Genomic DNA, 19,791 nt, shown 5'->3' with positions numbered 1-19,791 from the left:
TGTAATTCTGCCTTTTTTCTCCCATTTAATGGTGTGCTTTTTAAACTGGTGCATGAGAATGAAAGACTGTTCCATCTTCCCACCTCAACAAAAAGGAAAGGTGTTGGAAACCTGGAAGCTGAGAATTTTGGGCTTTATGTGCTAAAAGGCACTGACCCTCAAGCAAACACTGCATTTGACCTGAGGCCATGGAAGAGACTTACAAAATTGAGTGACAGCACTGGGATTGTGGGTGTGTAGTTAGAAAAGAAGTGTGTGATATCACAGGGTGCAAAACTTAGGATTTAAGGTTTTAGCATATAGTAATATATATAAAGCAATATGGAGGATTTAGGGCATAAGCTAAGTTGTTCTTCTTTCACCTTCTTTTTTGTGAGTTTGGGTGGCACCTTGTAATTGGGTGAAAAAAATCCACATTGCGGACCCCGGGTGTTTGGTTATTGGGTTAAAAGTAAAAATATTATAGGTGTCATCTTGTTATTGGACAATTAGTGCTTAAAAGATCTTGGGAAGAGTTAGAGACAGAGCCATTTCTCACCTTGTTAGTTAGAACTCACAACTTGCGAGACTGTACTGTAGGTAAGAATTAATAAACAAGAGAGCCTGAACACAAAAACTGCCTCTCCTGAGCATTTAATCCTGGCTCTAACACAGAGAAAAGAAGATAAGAAAACCAACAGAAAGATTTCTTTAATTTGATACATACCAACAGATATGATTATTTGTATGTTCTACATTTATAAGCTTTTACTGCAGACTGCAACAAGTGATGTGGTAAACCTTCATAATGCAAAACTGAGGCACAGCCAGTACTGAAGTATTTGCGTGAAGGATCCATGCAGGAAAAATGCTGCAGAATAAATGTCACAATTTATGCTGAACTATTCTTGCATCATGTTACCCCTTTTTGATTTGAGGAATTTCCAAGACCTTGCATAATGTTACCACAGGAAACTGAGAAGAGTTGGGCATCTTTTAAGGCAGTTGTTTGTTCTACTGCTAAAAAACCCAAACTGACACAGCTGTTTCTATTAATGCATTAGGAATAAATGCCATAATAATTTTTTTGTTCAGAGAGTCTAGCAGTGAGCATTCAACCCCCAAAGTCATGTTCTTCCTGCTGTTTTTCTTAGGGCCACTGCAAATCAGTCTAACACATAGGTAGTCACATGAGTTAATAATCAGGCTGTGATCAGTTTATGCTTGGTCTCCAGTGCATCATCTATAATCCCTGTAATTCAGATTCTTGAATTGCCTTACGTATGGTCTGTATTTTGGATGATAGTGAGCTTAACCTTACTTAGTGCTTATCTAGTGTTGTCAGACAGCAACCTTGCCAGTGTAGTTTTGAGTCCCCAGCATAAATGATAATCAATTTATAATTTCTAGAAATAACCACAGATTAAAAATCATATGTTTACATGCAGTAAAAATCAAATTGGTACTTGGAGTCTATATTAATGTGTGCCTTGTTGAATAATCTTTTAGCATGATGTAGATGTTTACTTTTACAGTTAAGAGAAAAAGTTATTTTCTTTGCCTTTTATTTTTTCAAAGGGCCAGTGTCCTGCAGGATGGAGTGAATATCTTTCAGATTTCTCTCCTGAATTTAAAGAACCTGGCAGAGGTTGTGTCATGACACTAGAAGGCTTTTTATCCTTCCCTTTTGTCACACCAGAGCCTTAATGCAGGCTTTCTGTTCTCTGAATACTTTTTTTAAGTTCCATAATATTATTATTTTTCCTCTCCAGGTATATTGGGTCAGGGTTTTCCATTTATTTCTGTTCTTCCTCAGAGATTTCTCATAACCTTTATGGGAAGAGAGAGAATGAGGAAAAAAAAATTATTATGAGTCAAGAAGGTAATGTTTCAAGGGAATTTCACATGTAATTAAAGATACAGAGACAGACATCAGCAGATGATAAGGACAGACAACAGGATGAAGAGTGAGGGCAGGAATGATGGAAGAACACTGAAAAAAAAGTAAATCATAGTACCCAAGGTCTTTATGATAGAAGAATTATGGTGAAGAATGCTGTAATACTGGGGAAAACATTGTGTTGGTAACACTTTAAACTCTCTGCCCTTCCTGTTCAGAAAGGGTGCTTACAATGGCCTCCTGATTATAAAGCCTCCTTGAGCCATCCTTAGCTTTGAAGATCATTCATTGATGATAAATAATGTTTAAATGGATCAAGTATTTCATATAATAAGGTTTTTGAGATTATTAAGCCAAAGCTAAAGTGCACACCAAGTCTTGCTGTGTCAGCAAAAAATAAGAGCTGTCTATATCAGCTTCTCAATGAGTGATGGCTTTTTAAATATTAAAGTGTGATTAATTTTACTGAACTGAAGCAAGCATTGCTGGATAGCACCAAGAGGTTTGCACGTCAGGAACAGCACCCACATTCTTTCTTTCATGTTGAGAATTGTAATGAAATGTAGAAGTGCTGATGGTGATATGATAACCCTCATAATGTGAGTGCAGATCTGGAACAGAGGTCCCCTTTCTTGGAATAAGCAAGCAGAAATGGCATTCTTTAGCATGGTTTGAATGAAATTACTTGCTGCTTTATTCCTTTATCATTTCACAAATTATGTGAATTTGGAAAATGTATTTGGCTTTATAATATCCAGCAGCCATAGTTTCTTGATGTGTTTAGAAAATTTACTTCAGTCAAACATCACACCTTTCTCACCAAGCAGTGAAATTTGCAATCATATCCATGCCATGTAAGGTTTTAAACAGAGATTTTAAGTGAGGTTTTTGAGAGAACATTTTGGGGCAACATGATAATGAAAAATGACTTCCTAATTAACAAAAAACTACGCAAGAGAAATCTGAAAATTTTCATTAAACCTGTACAAATTTATGGTTTTAAGTGCAAAGTCGAAGCAATCCATTTATAATCTTTATTTGTCCATCTAGTGTCTTTCTATAATTTGTCTTGTGGTTCTAGGTGTAGCATGCCTGTTTCTCTGAAATTAGTATAAACTAATAGTTTCTATGTCCACTGCAGTTTGCAGTCTAGTAAGAGGCAGTCCAGTAGACCAAACAGGGAAAGGGAAGGAAAAAATGCCAAATATGCATCTATTATATTAATGAACCAGATTTACTGTAAAGAATATAGCAGAAGTAGTAAGTTGTGTGGATAGTTTTTCACAAACCAGATGGGGTTACTGGAATACATTCCATGAGTTTTATTGCAGTCTCATTTACAAGGTTGAGACAATGGAAAGATGGCAAAAGCTCACATCTTGCTAGCAGCAGCCAATGATTTCTTTGTTACAGGGCATTTTAAAAACTTCTAGCCAATAGCATATTGCTAAAGCTTACAGACAGTTGTTCCAGCCAATCACTAAAAGCACACATACACCAGTTTCAAACAGTGCTTGCTTGTGTGCTTTCTATTAACAATACGTAATACTCCATTATTAAGCTTAAAAACCTTCTGATATCATGCTAGGTATATTTTTCTGCAGTCTTAAGGTCTATCTTGGCTAAACCTAAAAGCTCAAATTATTGTTTCATGTCCTTGCTTGCTGTACTTTCTATATCTTTTCTAGTTTCAGACTTTGCAGCTGCAGCTGACTCTAAACTCTTTATCTTTCTGTTTCTGAGGCCTGTTTTTACAGCTCTCTCAAAGTCTTCTTACCTTTAGTATTTCCCACAGTAAGTCATTTGGAGGGACTACATTAATGTAATCTATCAAGGCATCCTGTAATCAGAGGCATCACACACAATTCACTGTGGAAGCACTGCTTGTATTGATGATTTCCAACAGTTTGCAATCACAATCTTCTCACTGAGCATAAACTACAGTGGGTCCTCAATATACTTGTGGTGTCAGTATATTTACTTGTCAGTGCTGTTCATCTCTGTACTGCTGCATGTTCAAAGTGTATTTTTGCATACTGTGCTGTGTGTCCATAAGGGTTGCTGTGATAGGTCAGTGAGCTTTACATCAGTGAGATTTAACAAATTTCAGTAATTTTTGAGGTTACTTCTAAGGGTTCCTTCTAAGTTGTATTGCTGTAACAATACTGGAGATAATGTGAAATCAGATACACAAGTTCATAAGCTGAATTTTGTGACATAATTATATTCTTCTCTATCATTGCTTGGTGATGATGAAATGATGTAACAGAAGAGACTTGTAGAACATCTAGGACGTCAATATTTGATATGCTTATCGTTAAAACCTGAACCATACTTACAGCTAGAATCAGAATCAAGTGACCTCAGCATTTGTTTTGGCACATCTGTTTATCTATGTGACAAATACTTGGGACAATAAACTAAATCTGCAAACAGTATTCTACTCCTTAGTTCCTGCTCATTCTGGATGAGCTTTCTTCTTTGATTCTGAAAGATAAAAGCATTGAAGCGTGGGTAATAACCAAATACCAGCAAATAAAAACATGTGACAATCAGGATAATCAGATCCAAATTTAAATAATTTGTTTGGAATAGCAATTCTTTAAATAGTTGTTAAAATACATTGTGCTCACTTACTGTTCATTAAACATCTTTTCATGTTCTATTCTAACTTAAAAATACATATCCAATTCTAATTTACAATTATTCTTTTCAGTGACCTGGTTTAGTAGCTAAAAAAAATTATTCATGACCTGGTAATGCATATTTACTGTCTGCTCCTAAACTTCCTCACATAAAGGAGGTATAGCATATTCTAATGTGTTGTATTTATATATTAATCTGTGCATTAGCTTGTACTTTGTAGGAATAAGTCAAATAGGAAAAAACGTGAACAAAATTTTGTGTTGAAATGCAGGTAGTAAGTACAAGAGTGGTTGAGATATAATCTGATATAATCTATAACATTTGACAGCAGTTACCTCACAATGGCATTTGAGGCTTCTGCAGATCTCGTTTGGATTAGAAAAAGGCAGAATTCCCAGTAGCTGCTGAAACCTCTGAGTAGCAATTGGCAAATGCCAACCTTTGTTCTGTTTGTCTCCACCTGTGAGCTTATTTTCTACTCAGGTTCCCTTCTTTCATAGTGAACATTTTTGCTTTTTAAGTTCAGCTCCAATAAGAGGTATTTAATTAGCCCTCTTGTGCTGCTATGCAAACATAAAGCTTAACACATTTATTCTGGTGTAAGCAGCCACAGCATGATGCTAGAGATAAATTCCCAGCTCACACCTTACATCTTTATTCAGATGCACTAGGAATGCTTCCCCTTTAGAAGCTGAGTCCAGTCTTGTTGCTTTGTAAACTCTGGGCTGTGTTTCAGCCCAATGCCTTTAGTATTGCTGGTACTACATGACTGCATTTTATTAGTGCAGGTGTTTGAAATGATATAAACCAATAAAATTGCTAGTATTCTTGTCCAGTTCAAAGCAACATCCATTTAACATCTGCTAAATACCTGAAATTATCCCACAATACATCAGTCTGCAAAGCATGTAAAACAGATGGTATGTGAAAAAAGCACATGCAATTTAAAATACTTTTTAAATGCTTATTTTTTTTGAGACACAAGCAGGCTTCCTTGGGTGAGCATGACTATTTGGATGGATATATGTATGTGTACTGTTTGAAGACTATGTCCTTGGAAAAGGGTGTTCAAGTGGAAATTTTGATTAAAATCAGAAATGCATTCTGCAAAAATGATGGGGAATTTTTTTCTATTTTCAGGCTTTAGCATTGTGTCTTCATATTATATCTTATATATGGCATGTACAAATATTTTATTTACAATATATGCCATATTTCTTGATAAGACTGTATCACATCCTATGTTGCACTGAAATCTTGACAAAATAGAAACTATAAAAATTTTTAAATTTGTGTTTCCGTATATGCTTGCAGAAGACTTTTGCACTATGTTAAAGCAGCATTTGAGCACTTTGTCTTAAACAGTGTCACAAGAATGGTAATTCAATTGTTGAGTCAAGTTGCTGAAAATTAGAGCTAAATTTACACTTGCCTGTTGCTGATTGTTTCATTAACTCAGTAAACAAAATGAGATAGAAATACCACAGAAAAAGCAGACATGTATGCTGAATTAGACTATATCATGTTGTGTGGATACAGAAAGTTGGGCTTTTGTTATCAGTTATAGAACTAAGCCTCCCTAGCTCTCACAAGTTTGTGCAATATTAGCAATCTTCTGGTCATGGTTAGGATGTCCTAGCTGTTTAAAGAAAAAGCAAATTATGAATTGTGGGTGTGCCTCCACAAACAGCTGAAGCTCGTCTGATCACATCAGATGGCACCTAGTCCAAACCAATGAATTTTGCCTCTCAGCAATGGTACTGATGGTCTTTGCAATATTGTCCTTTCAGTATGAAATATATACAGTTTCCATAGTTCAAAATGGAATGATAGGTGCTTTTTCTTTGGCTCCTGAGATTGCACTTGTGTTCAGTGAGGACAAGAGGGCCTCTGGTACCCGGGGTGCTGACCCTCAACAGCAGAACATCTCTTTAAGCAATCCAAAAATGCACAGCAAGCTCCATTCTGCATGTAGATGTAGAACTGATGATAGTGAAAGATTACGGCCAGAGAGACATATTTTAGGTTTCAGAATAAAATACTTATAAACCATCTAATCTTATTGTTTTTCTTTTAATTGATAATTTGATTTTGCTATTAAGTTTTGAATCAGCTTTTTTTTTTTTTTGCCTTTTGACTGAGATAATTGAAAAATTTAAAACACTTCAACTTCAATGAAATTTTGCAAACAGGCATATTTTTGGTTTCATCGTAATCCAGAATATGAATGTGAAGTATTCCAAAACAAAAATGAACATTCCTAGTTGCACAAATACTTAAATTTGTGTGGAAAATTTCTAATGTATTACCTCTCCGTGTTTGTGGATAGGCATAAAAAATATTTTTTATTTATTTTTATTTCCATGTAGCATAATTTTAATTAAATATATTTTAGATATTTTTCGTTGCTATATCAAACTATAGATGAATGGTAAACTTAAAGATTAAGAACTCTTAAATTTCATCTACTTTAAGTAAGGACTCCTAAAACATACTTTATATCTGCCAAAATTTCAGCTGCAAGAAATTTGAGGGGTATTCTGGTGTAAGGTTTTTGGTTGGTTGGATTTGGGTTCGTGTTTTGGGTTTTTGTTTATTTTTAAAGCTTAGGTTTTAAACTAGGACATTACTTGAATCCAAACTGAGACGGTGGAGAGCAGGGGACAAATGTCACTGTTGATGGTTTGGAGCAGGTTTTTGTGAAGACTAGATTACTCTCCAAGACATGAAATCTTTTTGGATAACTTCTGCTCTTTCCTGCTAATTTTCTTTTGGCTTTTCAGCATCCCTGTTTGGTTGGTGACTGGACCTCTACCAGGAACAGAGCCAGTAACCTTTGAAACTTTCCATTTAGTGATAGAAAAGGCTAACAATATCTGATGGGAAAACAGAAAATGCAAATTATGATACAGTTACAACAGAAAACAGACAGGGACCTTTCCCAGAAAACATGATTCTGTTTTAAAGAAAGGAAAAGAGAGGTAGAGGAAACTAGTGAATAGGTTGTGCCCTCCATTACAATGTTACTCCTTCAGAAAGGAAATAGAATTTTACTTAAAAGTAAACACACTGTCGGCTTTATTCAGGTGATTTGCACTGATTTCCTAAGGATTAGGGGTTTAATTAATGCTTCTGGTGTTCTGTGGAAAACTTCCCAGACATCTAAATCTTGTGGTATATCTGTGAACATAGGCTTTAAATACAAGTGTTGACTATTAAGCTGCACAGAACAATCCTTGGATTATTTGTAGTGAGTAGTTAGGAAATGGAAAAATGCCAAATAGGTTTTTGCACTAAATGTGATTAGGGCAGTACATATGTTTGAGTATGTTGAAAACCAAACACATATAAAGGCTAAAGCATTTTTACATCCTGAGGTACTCTTGGACATTTTTTCATTATTCACATTTAGTGTAAGATATTGTTACTGACTTAAAGTTTAAAAGACTCAGGGGAAGGGACTGATTCTGTTTTAAAGGGTAAGTTGCAAAGCAATAGTCTTCTAGACTTCAGTGAGATTTGTCCAGGCAGAAACGTGGACAATTCAGTGATTAAATTATTTCTTTTGATATTAAACAAATAATATGTTAATTTAATAATAATAATAGTGAAATTAAAATAAATATAAAAAAACAATAATGTAGTAATGTATTTGTAATTATTACAGTTGATTTCTATGACATGTCTGGAATCACAGAGCCATTTAGGTTGGAAAAAGCCTTTAACATCACAGATTCCAAATGTCTACTCACACTTGGGGGAGGAGAACAACCCCCCTTCATTACTGCTCCCTTTTGGAAGTTGTAGAGAGCAACAAGGTCTCACCTGAGCCTCAGGCACAGTAACCCAAACACTGAGAAGACAAGATTCATCTTGATTCACTCTGATCCTTGAAACAATTCTGTCTTATTGCCACTATAGTCCCAATTAGCTGGGGTGGCATTTAGCAGATGCTAAAAGCTTGTTTGCTTTTGTAGATACCTACTTGTAGGGTAGGTGTCCAGAGAACTTGGACTGGGTAAGGATTAAGCACTGTTCAGAGCATGACTGTGGTAGACTCTCCCTGTAAGTGGTTGAGAAAGGCACCTTGAACAAGGATTATTACCAAAAACAGCATTGGAGTGCTCTGTCACAGAAACACAGGTGCTGTTCATCTCGGGTTATCAAGGTTTGAGTGACTGCTGAACAAACCTTTCTGAAGAGGGTGCATGGAAACAGGGTGGTCTTTTTACAGCTAGTTGTTGGAGTCCAGGATATTCCTCTGGCCGCCCTGGAGGATTTGAAGACTGTACAGGGGGGTCTGGGATCTGTACAGGGGGGTCAGTCAGACCCACACAGAGCCCAGGAGGACACTGCCTCTGATCCCTGTCCATGGGAGTGAACACTCACATGCAGGAAGAATCACAAATCCTAACAATTTAAAATAAGTAGTAGCTGGTTTATTATAGAATATAAATATAGAAATTAGGATTCTTAGTATATGGGGCTGAAGAGACAAGATGGAGGAATTGGGGAGTGGCCCCTGTGTTCCTTGTTCTTGCTCTTGTCCCCCATCTTGTGCTGAGTTGGATTTTAGAGATTGGTTTAGAGTAGAACTGACATGTTAGCATAGGTAGCAGACATTGGTAAAATTTAGTAAATAAAAAATACGTCTCGGACAGTGGTTGGGTCAAGGGTACCGTACATAAAGTGCGGGGCTCTCTGATCCACGCAGTCCAGCTGTGTGTCCTGCTCTGCTGGGGACGCCTTACAAAGCTGGACAAGAACTGATAGATAATTAAGAATAAACAGCCTTGATAACACGAACTGCTGGGCTCAACTTGTCATCTCTGGCTTCGGTGTGAAACACCCAGAGTGAAGAGAAGACTGAAAACCTGATTACCTCTGGGAACACCAACCCCGAGGAAATTCCCAGGAAACAGCAACCTTGGGGGAACCCTTATTATCTTGGGGAACAGCAACCCCAAGGAGAACCTCAGGGAATAATAACCCTGAGACTAGTCACTGTGAAGGTTCAGTCTGTGTCTGTGTAGAGGGCTGGGCTAATTAGGAAAAGCAAGTTCAGAAAGGATCTAGTGAGGATGCTGTGACTATTGTGTCTAGAACTGCAGTGGTCTGTTAAATGCATCAGGGTTTGCTAAATGTTTTTATAGCCACCTGGTGATTGTTTTCTGATACTGCTTTTATCCACTCAGGATACTTATTTTTTCCTGTCAATTAAAGACTGTTTCAATTTAGGTTTGGTGTTTTCTTACCATTGTTTTTATTGATATACAGCAATTTTATTCCATGAGTATTCAGCTCTTGAGATTTAACACTCCTAATTACAAAGCTCAAGATCACAAGTGAATCATTTTAGAGAAATGTCACTGTGGTAAGAAATTTTTTATGAGTTGTTTCATCATAAAATGTTGAAAAGTAATATTATTCAGCTGTCTGTGAAACAGTGTGCTTGATACAAAGAGTGGTTATAAATAATTTCCCACTATCTCTTTTTTCTTTTTGAATGCTTTCTATTGGTCATCAACTGGCACAAGCTCAAGGAAAAAATCACAGCATGCCTTTATGGGTATTCTTGGTATAATTCTGTAAATACGTTAAAACAAAAATAAATTTGTTTTTCTCTTTACTATATTCTTTACTGTTTAACATTTTCAGAATTGCCTCCAAAGTTAGTCAGGGGTTAACATCAAGCAGTGCCTCTTTTCTTCAGGGTCTGCTGTACTGCCAATGGATGTCTTTCTCCTAATAACATTCAGATTTCTCTTTTAAGAAGTTGCAGCTATGCAAACAAGCTTATCTGGGCCAACAATAAAAAAATCATTGATTTTAATTAGGAGTTGTCACATAGCAGAAAAAGACAAGGCTCCTTTTGTTCTATGAAAAGCCTGCTTTGCCTGCTTGCAAAAAATGCATGGATTTCTTTCCAATGGCTTTACATAATTGGTGTGACAGAGTTTCAGTCCTGTGATCTTAAAGTTTCCAAGTGATTCAGACATACTTGTCCAACTTTGTTTTAGGTATTTGATGGTAATCTGTTACAGAAGTTGGTAGATGGCATGAACATGAGGTCTGCTTTGTTTGTTTAAGGGAGTGGGATAAGCATAAACTGAATTAGAGAATATTTATGTTGAGACTGCTGAAATTATTGAGACTGCATTTTTAAAAATGAACCACTGTTGAGAAACAAAGTTGCCCAGCTCTGACTGTGTCACAAGGACTCTTGAGTTTTGAATGACTGGAGAAATGTGGTCTGAATCCATCACGTAAATTAACAATGTGACCTGCTAAGTTGTGCCACTGGTTTTATGCCTGCAACAGTGAAGCAGGTCCAGTGTCACCTAAGTTGTCAAGGAGACATATAGATTGAGTAAATACTGTAGAAATCATTAACAATTGGTAGCACTGTGGGCACAGTAACTGAAAATATGCACTATCTCCCCAGTTAAACTCAGACTGTTAAAATTAGTTAAATGAATCTCTGTGAAGCCTGGGTCGGGGAACGTGGCATTTCAATGAATCAGACAAGAGTTGGGTTCCAAATTAAAAGCAAACCATCTGAAGGATTGTTGACCTGCTTTAATTGTGAGAAGGTCCTCAAACCTGTATCACACAGATTTGTGAGAGATGGCATTTTCTCTGAGGGCAGACATTTGCTACTTCTATTTCTCATGGTTGCAGTAGCTGAAGGGCCAATGAATGCAACATTGATCTTGAATACTGAATCTGAATAATCAGGGATCTTGAGAAATGATGGTGGCCACTTTGGACACTCATCTGCCATTGTCCTTCAACAATCTACAGCATAAAGCTTTTAGATAGTCTTTGTAAGGCTTAGAAGACAGAATTAAACTTATCATAGCAGGTTCGGTTCACTAACTTCAGTTCTTCTGTCATCATAATAGTACCTGGGTACTTTATTTTTTTCCATTAGGAAAGGAGAGATGGGTCACTGAATCCATCAACATGGCTTTTGCAGCTGAGTTAAGGTCAAAATGTTAACATTGTGCTATTTCATGTTGTATTTTGCTGGTGTGACAGGCCCTCTGTTGCCATCAGGGAAAAATGATATCTGGTCAGGAAGGAAGTGGTACACCTGGACACCCTCTGGACCTGAGGGAGACAGAGAAGGCTAAAGTGACATGAATAAGGAGAATTCTAGGTTGCTTACATGGAGGAGGACAGTGATCATTCATCCCTTGAAGATTTACATGGCTGGAAGTCCTGATACAATTTTGTGTCAAAAGATGTTGGGATATTTCAAGAGGAACAACAGATAGAAGTGAACTGCTTTGATAAGGATAAATAACTATGAGAACTTGCTGCAGTAAAACCACAATCTTTATAAAGGAAGGAGAGTAAGACAAAGTGGTACTCTATTTCTAGTCCCAGCAGATGAAAAAAACCAGTAGATTATCCATCTCTCAGGCCTTACCTTGAGATAACGTTTTTTTCTTTAATAGCATGTATGTGATATAACTGAGAAGCGTGAGGCTTTTAGTGGCTCAGGAAATGCAAAACAAGCTTTCAGCAGGGTGAGGCAGCTGCATGTTCCTTTCAGAGGTAATGGTGGAGTTGTTTCTCAGGTGTGTGTTGGGGTGTAGGGATGTTGAACATTTCTGCAAGAGACTGCTGGTGGCAGAGGCTGGGAACATATGCTGTGGTGTGTCCTCTTAACCTTCTGCTTTTGTGTTGTATTTCTTGCTGCTGCTACTTATTTCTCCAGGATGAGGTGGAAGGATATTGTTGAGTAGTTTAACTTTAACATGTTGTCACAAGAGGAGAAAATTTGGCTAACCAGGCTTTACCTCGTCTGTGATGAAGACAGAACACAAATCTGAGGCTTTCTTGTTTTATGCATACTTAAAATTTGCATTTTTTTCTCCATTTTTAACCTTTACAGACAGGATTCAGTCACTTTTGTACTAGTGGCAGAGATTCTTTAGTCCTTGTGCAATTCTGTGTAGAGGAGGAAAGCCACTACAGTAATCCTGGATATGTGGGATTTGGATCTATTCTGGCATGTATCCAACAAGCTCAGAGTTTAGCACTTCTGTCTCTTTATGACCTATAGGTTCAGTGTTGATGATCCTGACAGCCTCCCTTAGTGTACTGATGAGCCATACAAACAACATCATCTTTTAAATGGTGGAGGAAATCAAAACACAGTTATTTTGCTTAACCTCTAGAGTGGCTCTGGGGAAGATACAAGAAATATTCTTTTGATGTTTTAGAATCCGACTCATTGCTGTGGGTTTGGTAGATACACCTTAGGGTGGGTGCTATGTATTCCAGCAGTTTTCATTTTTATTGAAAGGCTTTTAAAACAAACAAACAATCCCAAACCCTAGTTTTAAGAATCCCTTTGTGTGGAAAGAGGGGGCTGAATTAAATAGCTTCAACTCTTTAATTTTTGAATGGTACTTGGGGTTCTTTGCATTAACTTATACAATATTTTGGTTTGCCTGGCCAGTAGGCTTCCCAGAAACTAAACTGTGCAGGTGAAGTAACTTTACTTCTGAAGTTAAATGTGTAGGCAAAATGCAATTTCTCTAAATTAAATGGGGACCTAGTTTACTAACAGGTAGCCTTTTCTTTTAAAGTTGATTAAAATCTTTACAAGGAAAAATATTTTGACTTGAGTCCCAGAAAATAATTATCCGTTCTATACATTCACAGTAATTTAGATTTTTCAAGGTCATGAACCCATAAAACATTATGTTGTTGCTGTCACACCCTCCTCCCCAGTCACCACTTCAAATACAAATGCAGAGGAAGAAAATAATTTAAATGTGTTATTTAAAATTGCACAGGACGTTGTGAAGTTTTCAACCAGGGTAAAAAAAGGCACATATATTTTGGGAACACATATAAATGGAACAGAACACATGTGTCCCTGTTAAGGAACAGGCACATTTGTTTGTTAATTCTTCTTCTTCTTCTTTTAGAATCTGTATCTGCCTGCAGAGTAAGATAAAATGCTCTGTTCTGAGGTTCTGTCTTCTGGTCGTGGTCATACCAGGTCTGCTACCAACTTCTGGTCATTCAAGCTTGTTGATATGAAAATCTGAGAACTTCTTAAGTTAAGAAAATTATTACAGTTTTCTTCATTTGGTGATAGAATTAAATGCAAGATTTTGTAGTGTGAGAAGATGACCTAATCTATGGGCATTCAGTTTCAAATGATTACTTGACCTTTGGCTGTTGCTGGCCTCCTGCAAAGCCGTGGTAAACCATAGTTTCTAAACAGTCTGCTGCAGCTCCTGAGTTCACACATGCATTTTATTTCCCTTTTGGAGTAGACTGTTTATATACATATAATGCACAATAATGAATCAGTAGCAACTTGTAAAGTGTTAGTACCTTGTTTATTTTCAAGTGTACCCATTACTGTGTAAGAAAAGGACTGAGAGAACTGTAAAACAGCCTGTGTGGGTTTCAGTAAGCCTGGTCTCTAAAATACTTGTAGTTCACAGAATCACAGAACTGGTCAGGAGGGAACCCCAGTGGATTGTGTGGTCCAACCTTCCAGAGCACATGGCACAGCACTGTGTCCAGGCATTCTTGAATATCCCCAATGAGGGAGACTCCACAGCCTCTCTGGGCAATTTGATCCAGTGCTCAGTCACCTGCACAGTAAAGAAATTCTTCCTCATGTTCAGGTGGAACTTCTGTACAACAGTTTCTGCCTGTTACTCCATCCTCTTGACACTCTCCCTTCAAATGCATAAACACATTAACAACATCTCCTATCATCCACCTCTTCTCGAGGCTAAACAGGGCCAGCTATCCCAGTCTTTCCTTGTAAGAGATGCTTGAGTCCCTTAATTATCTTCATTCCCCTTCTCTGGACCTGCTCCAGGAACTCCATGTCTCCCCTGTACTGCACTCCAGATACAGCCTTATCAGGGCTGAGCAGAGGAGAAGGATCACCCCCCTCAACCTGCTGGGAATGCTCTTCCTAATGCCCCCAGGGACACTCTGCTGGCTCACGGACAGCTCGTTGTCCACCAGGACACTCACATCCTTCTCCACAGAGCTGCTCCCCAGCAGGTCAGTCCCCAGCCTCTGCTGGTGTCCAGGGTTATTCTCCCCCACGTGCAGGACCCTGCACTTGCCTTTGTTGAATTTCAGGAGGTTCTTCTCTGCCCATCTCTCCAACCTGCTGAGGCCCCTCAGAAGGACTGCACAGCCCCCTGGGGTATTGGCCACTCCTCCCAGCTTTGTGACAGAACATATATGTTCCTTCATTGAAATTACTGGTGGAACTGGACAAGTTTTGAGCCTTTGGGGACACCACTAGAGACAGGCCTCCAAACAGACCCTGTGACACTCCATTTGACTCTCTGAGATCTGCTGTTTAACCAGTTCTCAGTCCACCTCACTGTCCACTCACCCAGTCCCCACTCCTTCTGAGTTTGTCTTTGAGGATGTTGTAAGAGACAGTGATGAAATACTTACTGAAGTTGAGGTGGGCAATATCCACTGCTTTTACATTCTCCATCCATATATTTTTTTCATTCTTGGTCACCTTTGCTGTGAAGACTGGAATGACATTTGCTTTCTTCAGTCCTCAGGCACTTCTGCTGATTTTTACGACCTTTCAAAAATTATTGTGAGCAACCCCACAATGGTGTCTGCCAGTTCTCTCAACATTCATGGATACATTCCATTAGGGCCCATGGACTTGTGGATATCCCCTTTACCTAGGTGATCTCTAACCTAGTCATCCTTGACCAGGAGAAAGTTTTCCTTGCAAAATTCCTTAGCCGGGGTCAGAGCCTCCTAAGGGCTGGTCTTGTCAGTGAACAGGGATGCAAAGAAGGTATGCATAATTTTTGACTCAGGTATGTGATTAGCTGCATATTTTGGTGAGAAAAATTTTGAGGCATATTCTAACTGAGAGAAAAAAGGCAATTGCTGAAAATTGGGAGTACCTTTTCCTAGTTACTTGTGTCCTGGAATCACTCAAATTTATACATTGGGCCTTATGGTGCAAAAGCCTGAACCTTACAATAAATCAAGTGTTTGTTCATGCATAAGAGCTTTGTGACTGACATGTGAAATCAGAGGGAAGGATAGGGAAGCAGCAAAGAGCTGATCACTTTCCTTACATCAAAAATACCCAGGGTGTTTTTATTGTATTTTCTGTGGGGCATTGAGCACTTCATAGAGAAATACCCCTCCTACTGTCCCTGAAGCTGGCCTCTTAGGAAAAATGTCATTATCACATGGAACAACTTGCTGGCTATATTCAGGAGGTCAGGTGGATTTTATCATACCATTGTTTCATTATTTAAGGGAAGTTAATGAGGTGCATCCTGATAAGCATGCAGCTGTATGGTACATGGCCCATACACCTATGTCCTGGGGTATCCATCCCAGGAAATGTGAAGTTTTTCCTCACTGTCTTTCCCTGAGTCCAGAGCTAGTTGCAAATTGCATTTTTATGTAAAGAAGCTGTTTAAAACATATTTGGATTAGTTTTGCTTCATAGAGTGTCTATAAACAGGCATTTTGATTTTTGAGAACTGCAATTTTCTGAAAACCCAGTTTTTGTTTGCTACAAATAGCTATTCATAAAATATCTCTTGTGTAAAACATGCTGGCTCCCTTTGCTGCCTGTTAGAACAGCAAACAAAGTATCTTAGTCTTGGTGCTTGACAAGTGTATGATCTTCATGGTTTGTGCTAATAAAAATATGATAGCCTTACTGTGGATGCCCTTTGGTTTAAGTGATGGTGTATCAAAATACCCACGTGTTAGGGATGATCACAGGTTTTTTTCTCATCTCTTATGAGGAATTATACCATCTGACATGTGCACAGCAGAATATGAATTGGATTGCTGGAAGTAGATTGCAAAGTAGCACGAGTTTGGGCCGCTGCAAATAGCTAAGTTGCAAGACTAATCCTTTCATAGATAACATATTTCTTTGGAGAAATTTGTGTAATTCAGAAGTATTTGAACAGATATCAATTGGAAGTGTCACCATAGCCTGTAAGAACAGATAAAGCTGATTCTGCTATAGCTGTAGACAAGAGTCTCATCGGGCTAAACTTGCATTGAAATTCCAACTGGTAGTTGGAGTTATATTATTTTAAATGAAGCCAAGGTAACAAAACAGCATATGCTGTCCTGTCATTTGATTTTTCTAGGAAAAATGGCTGTTACTGCTTAACCTAATTAGGTTTTTGTACTAATTCTAGAGTATCTGCTTAACAGCTCTTCATTTTATTAAGGTATGAGGTATGTATTTTCCCTTAATTGAACAGCTGTCATCAACAATATAATAGCACTCTGAAACATGGATTCTTTCAGCATTTTTTTAAAAACCATCAAATGCTTTCAGAATGCCGCCTTAAGTTAGTTGTAAGTAGAAGAAAGTACCCCTATGTTTCAAGGGCTGATAACTTCTCAAAGAGAGACAAAAACTGATCTCTCACTTCAATCAGGAGACCATTAATGGGAATGACAGCAAAATGCATAAGTGAGTTTTCCTCACCTGCAGTGCAGAACCGTAACTACAAAACTTGGCTGACTCTGGAGTAGTATTGATTGCTGACTTTTTTAAAAGGCGTGCCTGCATTGTGTTTTGTCTGTTGAAAGAAGCAGTATTAAAGGCCTTAGTTTGCAGCCAATTAATCTCCTGGAGTAATTCGTTTGCCTGATTCTGTTGCCAGATGCGCTGTCCAGGTACAAGCCACTTTTTGTGGTGGCTATAGAGACTTAGCTGATAAAGCAGTTTATTATGTTTCTCTGCTGTAAAGCACATTGATCTTGCTCGTGGAAAATGTTAGTACTTTCTCCTTTGTTTGAACTGTACCTCTATTTTTTTTCAGTAATTGTTGTCTGTGACTTAGATCTCATTAGGATTGTGCCAAGGTCACTGAATGGCATGTCAGCTTAATTACAGCGGCTTTCAAGCTGAACAGTTCTGACTCACAAATAGGAATTCACAGTTAGGTAAATGAACAATCTGAAATCTCCAAGCTGCATGCCATGCAGTGTGTAGCTCCTTGCAGTAAGATGCTGAGTGAAGACTGTATTCCTTGGCTCCAGTGAGCAGCAGCTAGATTTAAAAAGCCCTTGACTTGAAATGGGACTAAACACCCCAAGGGTGGGCTGTAAGTTGCAGATTTTAGCTGTCTTAGTTTAAACAGTTTGAAAATGACAAGTTTGTTTTCCTTGTGTTGTCCCAGTTGGAAAGTTTTTTAGCAACAGTGGTGTGAGATGTCTGGTACCCTAAAGGAAAGGCTTCTGTTAGCAACAGAGTGACTTGTCCATTGCAAACAGTGAACTATTAAATAGTTCTAAGCACTTCGCAGAGAAAAAAAAAAACAAGGCCCATGCATCAAGTTAAAAGTCCAGTTCTTAAGAATAAGGCATAAGCAGCCTGCACTCTTTTGCCCCAGTTTCCACATGTTGAAAACCACCCTCTTATAATTATGTCAGGGTATGTGTCATTGAACGTGTTTTTGCACCAAAATCTTACATCTTTCTGCAGCTGAATGATGCATAAGAATTCTGTTTGCAATGAGATGCAGCTCCCATTTTTAGTGATCTCTATTTTGTATTGTGCTTTATGTTTTGCCAAACTGACATATCTTATAAATCAGACTGCCATATGCGTCTAAAATATAATTTGCTTTATTTTGCACATCAGAGGTCATTGCAGTGGTGCCTATATACACAGAAATCAGATGCATCTATTAAAACATGTCAGAATACAGAAAAAAGCAGAATACAGCAAAACCCAGAATTTTCTTTCATGCCTTGCCGAGCAGATACATCAAGAACATTTGTCATTGTGCTTATAGTCAGCATTTATTTAGATTAGATAGGATTAACTCAGGTGTTTTGGAGTACAGGTGTGACAAGACAAAACTGCATGTTCCGGTTAAAAAGATGAAATAGTAGTGTAGCTTTCATATTGTCCCTAAAGTTAAAATAACTGAAGGGTCTGATAAGTTTCTGTAGACAATAGGTATGGTCAGTTCTACTGGCCAGACCTAGGCCATGGTCAAGGGTAGAGCTGGGTGCCACTGTGAGGTAAATTATGGTCCAGATCAAAGAGGCCAAGAAATAAACTATTTCAAAAACCTTATCAAGAGCATCTGGCATTCATTGGCTCAAGCAAGCAATCAGAGGAACCTGGGCTAAAAATTTGGATTTGGGCTAGACTGGAAACCTAAGCAGTCCATGAGTAAATGGTTAAAAGGCAGTAGCTGGAACAAAACACTAAAGACTACTGATTTCTATCTGATACAGAATACTGGTGCAGGACTTGGACTGAGCAGTCAGTGAGGATCTTTGCTGATTCCTAGGGGATGTAACCTGGTTATTCCAGGCTCCTCTGTCAACTTCACAGGTCTTGCCTTTCATGTCCTGGAGTACTGACCTGTGGAAGCACAGAAGTGGCCAAGTGTATCTTGGTTATTTTATTTAGGCTGAACTGTTTCTAAATCAACTCTTCCTGATCAGAGAAGAACAACTGACATGTGGCATTGTGTAACTGGTTGCCTGTCTGGGACAAGATAATGTCCTGCCAGGGAAAAGAGCTTCCTGAGAGGCTCTTTTTGTGGCAAAGCATAGCTTCCACCTTGGCCTTGGTTATTCAGGATGTCTGAGAATCATGCTTTGCTGCAGCACTCTTAGGTGACTAGTTAGGGGAGAGTGAAGGAGCCCACAGGTCATGTGCCTTATTAATTTTCAGAGTGTTGTGCATATGTTTGTGTATTCTGTGAGATGTATAGGGTATGTGTACTGTAAGTGCAATTACTGAACATAATAAAAATACTAGACCATTTTAATGGAGGGAGAAGGATAAGATGGGTAGGCTAATGGGTTTTTCAATATCTATTTTTTTAAAATTCATTATCAGTAATTAAACTCCTAGACTGACTGTGGAATGGAAAAGAAGGATCACAAAATAGAAGTAATGTGTCTTTTTGTTTAAAATGTGCATGGCTGTTGGCTCAGATATTTAAAATACAGAGATTTTCCTAGTTAGTTTGAGATGTGAGTTTTGAGCTTCTCTTATGAAACCAGCAACAAAGCCAACCACTAACACACGAATCATTACAGTCTTTTCTGTCAGGATGCTTGATTTAATTTTCTGTGGAATTACACTGACAGATGAAAAGCCTCACAATTACTTCACTACAAATTAAGTAGCTAAACTCCTAGTTAGCACATCAGATATGAATGGTTATTACTGAGTATGTTTTGCTATGGTTGACTGGGCAATTGACAGCAGCAATGCT

General features: G+C 38.1%; 1 protein-coding gene across 5 annotated transcripts in view; it reads left to right on the top strand.

Moving 5' to 3' along the window:
- Positions 1–19,791, top strand: part of GLIS3 (GLIS family zinc finger 3) — a 162,437-nt gene that overhangs the window by 43,238 nt on the left and 99,408 nt on the right. The gene's annotated exons all lie outside the window — the stretch shown is intronic.

Source organism: Prinia subflava, chromosome Z (genome assembly GCF_021018805.1).
Source record: "Prinia subflava isolate CZ2003 ecotype Zambia chromosome Z, Cam_Psub_1.2, whole genome shotgun sequence".
NCBI classification, from domain to species: Eukaryota; Metazoa; Chordata; class Aves; order Passeriformes; family Cisticolidae; genus Prinia; species Prinia subflava.
This window is presented reverse-complemented; position numbering and strand designations above follow the sequence as displayed.